Consider the following 10,000-nt stretch of genomic DNA (forward strand, 5'->3'; position numbering starts at 1 on the left):
GGGTGGTTAAGCTACAGTGACCCTTTCTAGCCGCCTTCGTCGTGTCTGCTGGGCACACATGGCCTTCCCCCCCCTGCCCGTGACAGGGGAGAGGTTGGTGTGCCAGGTCCGACTGGAGTTTGCAAACCATAGCGTTCAAGATACATGCACACACTCAGCCCTCCAGCTCTAAAAGGGTGACGTGTTTTGGTGCTCAGTTGCTAGAGAAATCTCGTGTTCAGCTACCAGAACGGGACTTGCTGTGCACATTCCCGCTCCACTCGAGACGGCAGACACCCGGGCTCTGGAGCTTGAATCGGACCTCTGTTAGACAACACAGGTGGACTTCTCGGCCTCACAAGAGAGCAATACGCCAGCGGGTGAACAGGAGAGTCGTGCCGACAAAACCCACTGACTTTTAAAACTGTCCGTCTGCCACTTGGGACAGAGAGAGGAACCTGACGAGCCTGAACACCAGCCTTGGCTGGACCGCTCGGGCCCTCCCATGTCGGACGCGAGTCGCCAAATCGATCGGAAGAGAGTACCGATTCCTCTCAAAAAGTCTGCGTGCCCGTTATTATAAAAGCAGCCCACCGGCCGCGGTGCCTTGCCCACAAACACACTTGGTGTCTGGGGTGATTCAGAGCCGCCGCGGCTCGAAAGTGTCAACCTGTTTTAAAAGTCATCGCTATGCCGGCACAGGTGACTTTCAAGTTAAAGAGTTCTCTTTATTGGCTTTCAAAAAAATCTGCAAAGTGTCACAGAGATTTTGAGAAACTCTTTTTTTTCTTTATATTATTATAATATAATATAATGTGTATATGTTTTCGAAAAGCATCCACCAGCAATCCATGGTGAGCCTCTCTCTGCTGGCAAGCTCCTCCTGCCTGAGCCCGACGCTGTCGAGGCTCAACACGATTTCAGACTGACAAAGAGTTCGAAAATTGCCGCCTGATGTAGCTTTAAATGCTGACAGGTGACTTCCGAGTGCTCTTGTAAAGGTCTCCGCTTTGAAATTGAGAGCCTTTTGCCAAGTGTCACTTTTTCAGGCACTCTTAAAGTGCACCTGGGCTGTCAGAGAAAGCTCTGAAAATCGTGTTCTCGAAAATCTCCGGGTACCCGACCAATCCCTAGGTGCCCGAATGACAAGTGTCAATTCGGCAGGACGGCCTCCCACCTCCGGCCGCAGATGCGTCACTAAATCCCCGCAACGGGGGCTTTCTCATTTCGGCATAGGGGCTTCCGCGGCCAACTCATTAACCTGTGCTCGGACTTTTTGTGCCACAAGTGCAAGGGACCGTTTGCCGGCAGCTACTCGCACCCCCCCGCCCAGGGGGGGAATCCTCTGACCGGAGATCCGAAACGCCGGCCGAATCCATCCCCGTCGGACTTCCGAAGGGGTTCCCTCGACCGACTGACTTCCGAACTCCTTTCTGGGCTTAAACGGGTGGAATTCGGACCCTCTCGCAAGGGAGCCGAAGCCCGCCAGCCCCGGGAGGCCTCGGGGCCGCCGTTTTCAAGCCCGACCAAAAAACCCGAAAAATGGGGAAAAATGGGAAAAATTCCCACTCCCAAAAGGCTTAAAAGTCGGTTGGGCGGCAGCCCGGGTCGGTCTCTGCAGACCTGGAGGCGCTGGACACAAGTCTGGTAAACAGGCTAAGTCTCGACATGCCACCTCTTACTATCCTGCAGGTACCCCGCCAATCCCCCCGGAACCGGCTGGCAATTGGCGAATCAGCGGGACGAATTTGAATTCGTGACCGACTTTCTGACACCGAATCGCCGCAAACGCGTTTCGATTTTTCGGCTTCGGTACCTCCCATCAGACTTTGACTGGCCATATCTCCGGACTCACGTGTCGCAGCCGGGACCTTCAGGCACCGTTCGACGCGTCTACCCCTGCCCCGTCGAATGGCGCCCCTCGCGGTGTGGTCCGATTTCCGCATTTTGGTCAGATTTGCCTCCAAAATTTTCAGATTGAGTTGACGAATGCCCCCTACGGGGTAACCTCTTGCCCTTTCGGACCTGGTCCCTGTGACTTAATTTCCGCCTTTTGCTCAATCGTTTCCCCATTTATAATTAATTTTAAAAATCTGGTTACTCAGTTCTGGTTTACCAGTTCCCTCTTCGGACTTAGTTTTTGGTTAATCATTTCCGGTTCACCAGTTCCCGTTTTGGACTTAGTCTCTGCGGGCCGTTTCTCATCTTTTGGTTCATCAGTTCCCCTCTTTTAATAATTTTTTGGCTGCTTTCGTTTGATCATTTCCCTGCCTTCTGGGTAACTTTTCCACCTTAGGACTTCATCGCCGCACATTGTTTTCGACTTCTGGTTGATCATTTCACCCCTTTTAATCATTTTTGTAACTTTTGGTTAACCATTTCACCCAGCTTCTGGTTAACCATTTCCCCTTTGGGACTTAGTCTGTGAGCATTCTTTTGGGATTCTGGTTAACCATTTGCCAATTTTTAAAAAATGTTGCCACTTTTGTTTAATGCTTTCTGGTCAACCTTTCCCTCTTTCAGACTTCACCGCGGCACATTGCTTCAGCCTCCTGGTTAATCATTTCACCCCTTTTAATCATTTTTGCAACTTTTGGTTAACCATTTCCCCCAGCTTCTGGTTAACCATTTCCCCTTTGGGACTTGGTCTCTGAGCATTCTTTTGGGATTCTGGTTAATCATTTGCCAATTTTTAAAAAATGTTGCCACTTTTGTTTAATGCTTTCTGGTCAACCTTTCCCTCTTTCAGACTTCACCGCGGCACATTGCTTCAGCCTCCTGGTTAATCATTTCACCCCTTTTAATCATTTTTGCAACTTTTGGTTAACCATTTCCCCCAGCTTCTGGTTAACCATTTCCCCTTTGGGACTTGGTCTCTGAGCATTCTTTTGGGATTCTGGTTAATCATTTGCCACTTTTTTAAAAATGTTGCCACTTTTGTTTAATGCTTTCTGGTCAACCTTTCCCTCTTTCAGACTTCACCGCGGCACATTGCTTCAGCCTCCTGGTTAATCATTTCACCCCTTTTAATCATTTTTGCAACTTTTGGTTAACCATTTCCCCCAGCTTCTGGTTAACCATTTCCCCTTTGGGACTTAGTCTCTGAGCATTCTTTTGGGATTCTGGTTAATCATTTGCCAATTTTTTAAAAATGTTGCCACTTTTGTTTAATGCTTTCTGGTCAACCTTTCCCTCTTTCAGACTTCACCGCGGCACATTGCTTTAGCCTCCTGGTTAATCATTTCACCCCTTTTAATCATTTTTGCAACTTTTGGTTAACCATTTCCCCCAGCTTCTGGTTAACCATTTCCCCTTTGGGACTTAGTCTCTGAGCATTCTTTTGGGATTCTGGTTAATCATTTGCCACTTTTTTAAAAATGTTGCCGCTTTTGTTTAATGCTTTCCCTGCTTTGTGGTCAACCTTTTCCCCTTTAGGACTTCACCGCGGCACATTGCTTCAGCCTCCTGGTTAATCATTTCACCCCTTTTAATCATTTTTGCAACTTTTGGTTAACCATTTCCCCCAGCTTCTGGTTAACCATTTCCCCTTTGGGACTTGGTCTCTGAGCATTCTTTTGGGATTCTGGTTAATCATTTGCCACTTTTTAAAAAATGTTGCCGCTTTTGTTTAATGCTTTCCCTGCTTTCTGGTCAACCTTTTCCCCTTTAGGACTTCACCGCAGCACATTGCTTTAGCCTCCTGGTTAATCATTTCACCCCTTTTAATCATTTTTGCAACTTTTGGTTAACCATTTCCCCCAGCTTCTGGTTAACCATTTCCCCTTTGGGACTTAGTCTCTGAGCATTCTTTTGGGATTCTGGTTAACCATTTGCCAATTTTTTTAAAATGTTGCCACTTTTGTTTAATGCTTTCTGGTCAACCTTTCCCTCTTTCAGACTTCACCGCCGCACATAATTTTCGACTTCTGGTTGATCATTTCACCCCTTTTAATCATTTTTGCAACTTTTGGTTAACCATTTCCCCCAGCTTCTGGTTAACCATTTCCCCTTTGGGACTTAGTCCCTGAGCATTCTTTTGGGATTCTGGTTAATCATTTGCCACTTTTTTAAAAATTTTGCCGCTTTTGTTTAATCGTTTCCCTGCTATGTGGTCAACCTTTTCCCCTTTCAGACTTCATCGCCGCGCATTGTTGTCGACTTCTGGTTAATCATTTTTCCCCTTTAAATCTTTTTTTGCCACTTTTGGTTAACCATTTCACCCAGCTTCTGGTTAACCATTTGCCCCATTTTACTGAATTTTTCCGCTTTGGTTTAATCATTTCCCTGCTTTCTTGTCAACCTTTTCCCCTTTTGGACTTCGCCGCCGCACTTTGCTTTTGCCTTCTGGTTAAACATTTCTCCCCTTTTAATCCTTTTTCCCACTTTTGGTTCACCAGTTCACCCAGCTTCTGGTTCACCATTTCCCCTTTGGGACTTAAGTCTCTGAGCATTCTTTTGGGATTCTGGTTAACCATTTGCCACTTTTTAAAAAATGTTGCTGCTTTTGTTTAATGCTTTCCCTGCTTTCTGGTCAACCTTTTCCTCTTTCCGACTTCATCGCCGCACCTTGTTTACGACATCCGGTTAAACATTTCTCCCCTTTCAATCCTTTTTGCCACTTTTGGTTAAGCAGTTCAACCAGCTTCTGGTTAACCATTTGCCCCTTCTTACTGAATTTTTCTGCTTTTGTTTAATCATTTCCCTGCTTTATGGTCAACCTTTTCCCCTTTAGGACTTCGCCGCCGCACTTTGCTTTCGCCTTCTGGTTAATCATTTCACAACATTTTAATCCTTTTTCCCACTTTTGGTTAAACAGTTCACCCAGCTTCTGGTTAACCATTTGCCCCTTTGGGACTTAAGTCTCTGAGCATTATTTTGGGATTCTGGTTAACCATTTGCCACTTTTTAAAAAATGTTGCCGCTTTTGTTTAATCGTTTCCCTGCTTTCTGGTCAACCTTTTCTCCTTTAGGACTTCGCCGCCGCACTTTGCTTTCGCCTTCTGGTTAATCATTTCACCCCTTTTAATCCTTTTTCCCACTTTTGGTTAAACAGTTCACCCAGCTTCTGGTTAACCATTTGCCCCTTTGGGACTTAAGTCTCTGAGCATTCTTTTGGGATTCTGGTTCACCATTTGTCCCTTTTTAAAAGATATTGCTGCTTCTGTTTAATCCTTTCCCTGCTTTGCGGTCAACCTTTTCCTCTTTCAGACTTCATCGCCGCGCATTGTTTTCGACATCTGGTTCAACATTTCTCCCCTTTTAATCCTCTTTCCCACTTTTGGTTAAGCAGTTCACCCAACTTCTGGTTAACCATTTGCCCCTTTTTACTGAATTTTTCTGCTTTGGTTTAATCATTTCCCTGCTTTATGGTCAACCTTTTCCCCTTTAGGACTTTGACGCGGCACATTGCTTTCGCCTTCTGGTTAATCATTTCACCCCTTTTAATCCTTTTTCCCACTTTTGGTTAAACAGTTCACCCAGCTACTGGTTAACCATTTCCCCTTTGGCACTTAAGTCTCTGAGCATTCTTTTGGGATTCTGGTAAACCATTTGTCCCTTTTTAAAAAATGCTGCTGCTTTTGTTTAATGCTTGCCCTGCTTTGCGGTCGATCATTTCACCCCTTTTAATCCATTTTTGCCACTTTGGGTTAAACAGTTCACACAACTTCTGGTTCACCATTTCACATTTCGGAACTTTTATTCCCACCATTACTTTGGGCTTCTGGTTCATCATTTCACGCTGTTTTACAAATCTTTGCCGCTTCACTTTTAATCCACAAACCGTGGCTCGCTTTCGGGTGGGGGGGGGGTAGCGGGTTTGGGCCGGGCACTCGACATCCCGGTGTGCGACCGGGTTCGTTCTGGTACCGCTCGGTGCCCCTCGTCCTGCTCTTGCCGCGGAAGCAAACCAGACGACCGTCGGTCTCACGCCCGAGGGGAGAGGAGGCGGAAAGCGGTTTGCAGCCTTTCGCTGTACCTCCGGCGGGCAGCGCCGCACCTCCGAGTGCTCGGTACCGTTCGCTGCGCCTCGTCCGGCCGCACGCAGCGAGCCAAACCCGGAGGAAATCGGCCTGTGCCTTCTCGAGATATGGGCCTCCGGGTGGGACGGACAAACCGGGGCCCCGAGCTCGCTTTCGGCGGCCCGGCACTCGACTTCCCGGTGTCCGAACGTGATCCTTCCGGTACCCTTCGGTGCCCCTTGCCCGACTCCAGCTCCCGTGCTGAAGCGGAGTCGGTCGGCCTGACGGCCGCCGAGTTAGCCAGCGGAAAGCGGTGCGCAGCCTTTCGCTTGCAGCTCCGGCGGGCAGCGCCGCACCTCCGGCTGCTCAGTGCCGTCCGCTGCTCCCCTTCCGGCTGCACGCAGCGAACCATACCCGGAGGAAATCGGCCTCGGCCTTCCGGAGATATGGGCCTGCGAGTGGGACCAATAAATCGGTGCACATTTCCGGCTCGGTTTCCGGCCTCGGCACTATCAGTTCACGCCGTCCGACCGACGTCGTTCTGGCACGGTTCCGTTGCTCCTTGATCCGGTCCAGCCACGGTAATCAGCCGAAGATGGTGGGGGGGGGACACATTGCCCGCCGAGTTAGCCGGAGGAAATCGGCCTCGGACTTCCTCAGATATCAGCCTCCGGGTGGGACAGACAAACCGGGGACCCGAGCACGCTTTCGGCGGCCCGCTGGTCGACTTCCCGGTGTGCGACCGGGTTCGTTCCGGTACCGTTCGCTGCCCCTCGTCCTGCTCTAGCCGCGGAGACAAACCCGACGACCGTCGGTCTCACGCCCGCGGAGGGAGGTGGCGGAAAGTGGTTTGCAGCCTTTCGCTGTACCTCCGGCGGGCAGCGCCCGACCTCCGAGTGCTCGGTACCGTCCGCTGCGCCTGGTCCTGCCGCACACAACGAGCCATACCCGGTGGAAATCGGCCTGTGCCTTCCAGAGATATGGGCCTCCGGGTGGGACGGACAAACCGGGGCCCCGTGCTCGCTTTCGGCGGCCCGCTAGTCGACTTCCCGGTGTGCGACCGGGTTCCTTCCGGTACCGTTCGCTGCCCCTCGTCCTGCTCTAGCCGCGGAAACAAACCCGACGACCGTCGGTCTCACGCCCGCGGAGGGAGGCGGCGGAAAGTGGTTTGCAGCCTTTCGCTGTACCTCCGGCGGGCAGCGCCCGACCTCCGAGTGCTCGGTACCGTCCGCTGCGCCTGGTCCGGCCGCACGCAACGAGCCATACCCGGAGGAAATCGGCCTGTGCCTTCCGGAGATATGGGCCTCCGGGTGGGACGGACAAACCGGGACCCCGTGCTCGCTTTCGGCGGCCCGGCACTCGACTTCCCGGTGTGCGAACGTCATCCTTCCGGTACCCAACCGTGCCCCTTGCCCCACTCTAGCTCCGGTGCTAAAGCGGAGTCGGTCGGTCTCACGGACGCCGAGTTACCAGGCGGAAAGCGGTGCGCAGCCTTTCGCTGTCACTCCGGCGGGCTGCACCGCATCTCCGAGTGCTCGGTACCGTACGCTGCGCCGCCTCCTGCCGCACGCAACGAGCCAGACCCGGAGGAAATCGGCCTCGGCGTTCCGGAGTTATCCGCCTCCGAGTGGGCCTGACCAAGCGGGGTGAACTGGAAATCATTAACCAACGTACTTCCAGGTTTTCACCCGCAGAGGGCAGCACTCTCTTCTCCGTTTTAAACTGGGCCGACCCGGCTCCGTTTCGAGACCCGGCACTCGACTTCCCGGTGTGCGACCGGGTTCGTTCCGGTACCGTTCGCTGCCCCTCGTCCTGCTCTAGCCGCGGAACCAAACCCGACGACCGTCGGTCTCACGCCCGCGGAGGGAGGCGGCGGAAAGTGGTTTGCAGCCTTTCGCTGTACCTCCGGCGGGCAGCGCCCGACCTCCGAGTGCTCGGTACCGTCCGCTGCGCCTGGTCCTGCCGCACACAACGAGCCATACCCGGTGGAAATCGGCCTGTGCCTTCCAGAGATATGGGCCTCCGGGTGGGACGGACAAACCGGGGCCCCGTGCTCGCTTTCGGCGGCCCGCTAGTCGACTTCCCGGTGTGCGACCGGGTTCGTTCCGGTACCGTTCGCTGCCCCTCGTCCTGCTCTAGCCGGGGAAACAAACCCGACGACCGTCGGTCTCACGCCCGCGGAGGGAGGCGGCGGAAAGTGGTTTGCAGCCTTTCGCTGTACCTCCGGCGGGCAGCGCCCGACCTCCGAGTGCTCGGTACCATCCGCTGCGCCTGGTCCGGCCGCACACAACGAGCCATACCCGGTGGAAATCGGCCTGTGCCTTCCGGAGATATGGGCCTCCGGGTGGGACGGACAAACCGGGGCCCCGAGCGGTGGCACCCTGCTCGCTTTCGGCGGCCCGGCACTCGACTTCCCGGTGTGCGAACGTCATCGTTCCGGTACCCTTCGGTGCCCCTTGCCCCACTCTAGCTCCGGTGCTAAAGCGGAGTCGGTCGGTCTCACGGACGCCGAGTTAGCAGGCGGAAAGCGGTGCGCAGCCTTTCGCTGTCACTCCGGCGGGCAGCACCGCACCTCCGAGTGCTCGGTACCGTACGCTGCGCCGCCTCCTGCCGCACGCAACGAGCCATACCCGCAGGAAATCGGCCTCGGCGTTCCGGAGTTATCCGCCTCCGAGTGGGCCTGACCAAGCGGGGTGAACTGGAAATCATTAACCAACGTACTTCCAGGTTTTCACCCGCAGAGGGCAGCACTCTCTTCTCCGTTTTAAACTGGGCCGACCCGGCTCCGTTTCGAGACCCGGCACTCGACTTCCCGGTGTGCGACCGGGTTCGTTCCGGTACCGTTCGCTGCCCCTCGTCCTGCTCGAGCCGCGGAACCAAACCCGATGACCGTCGGTCTCACGCCCGCGGAGGGTGGCGGCGGAAAGTGGTTTGCAGCCTTTCGCTGTACCTCCGGCGGGCAGCGCCGGACCTCCGAGTGCTCGGTACCGTCCGCTGCGCCTGGTCCGGCCGCACACAACGAGCCATACCCGGAGGAAATCGGCCTGTGCCTTCCGGAGATATGGGCCTCCGGGTGGGACGGACAAACCGGGGCCCCGAGCGGTGGCACCCTACTCGCTTTCAGCGGCCCGGCACTCGACTTCCCGGTGTGCGAACGTGATCGTTCCGGTACCCAACGGTGCCCCTTGCCCCACTCTAGCTCCGGCGGTAAAGCGGAGTCGGTCGGTCTCACAGACGCCGAGTTACCAGGCGGAAAGCGGTGCGCAGCCTTTCGCTGTCACTCCGGCGGGCAGCGCCGCACCTCCGAGTGCTCGGTACCGTCCGCTGCGCCTGGTCCGGCCGCACACAACGAGCCATACCCGGTGGAAATCGGCCTTTGCCTTCCGGAGATATGGGCCTCCGGGTGGGACGGACAAACCGGGGCCCCGAGCTCGCTTTCAGCGGCCCGGCACTCGACTTCCCGGTGTGCGAACGTCATCCTTCCGGTACTCAACCGTGCCCCTTGCCCCACTCTAGCTCCGGCGGTAAAGCGAAGTCGGTCGGTCTCACGGACGCCGAGTTAGCAGGCGGAAAGCGGTGCGCAGCCTTTCGCTGTCACTCCGGCGGGCTGCACCGCATCTCCGAGTGCTCGGTACCGTACGCTGCGCCGCCTCCTGCCGCACGCAACGAGCCATACCCGGAGGAAATCGGCCTCGGCGTTCCGGAGTTATCCGCCTCCGAGTGGGCCTGACCAAGCGGGGTGAACTGGAAATCATTAACCAACGTACTTCCAGGTTTTCACCCGCAGAGGGCAGCACTCTATTCTCCGTTTTAAATTGGGCCGACCCGGCTCCGTTTCGAGACCCGGCACTCGACTTCCCGGTGTGCGAACGTGATCGTTCCGGTACCCAACCGTGCCCCTTGCCCCACTCTAGCTCCGGCGGTAAAGCGAAGTCGGTCGGTCTCACGGACGCCGAGTTAGCAGGCGGAAAGCGGTGCGCAGCCTTTCGCTGTCACTCCGGCGGGCAGCATCGCACCTCCCAGTGCTCGGTACCGTACGCTGCGCCTCCTCCTGCCGCACG

Source organism: Heptranchias perlo, unplaced genomic scaffold (assembly GCF_035084215.1).
Source record: "Heptranchias perlo isolate sHepPer1 unplaced genomic scaffold, sHepPer1.hap1 HAP1_SCAFFOLD_331, whole genome shotgun sequence".
Lineage (NCBI taxonomy): Eukaryota > Metazoa > Chordata > Chondrichthyes > Hexanchiformes > Hexanchidae > Heptranchias > Heptranchias perlo.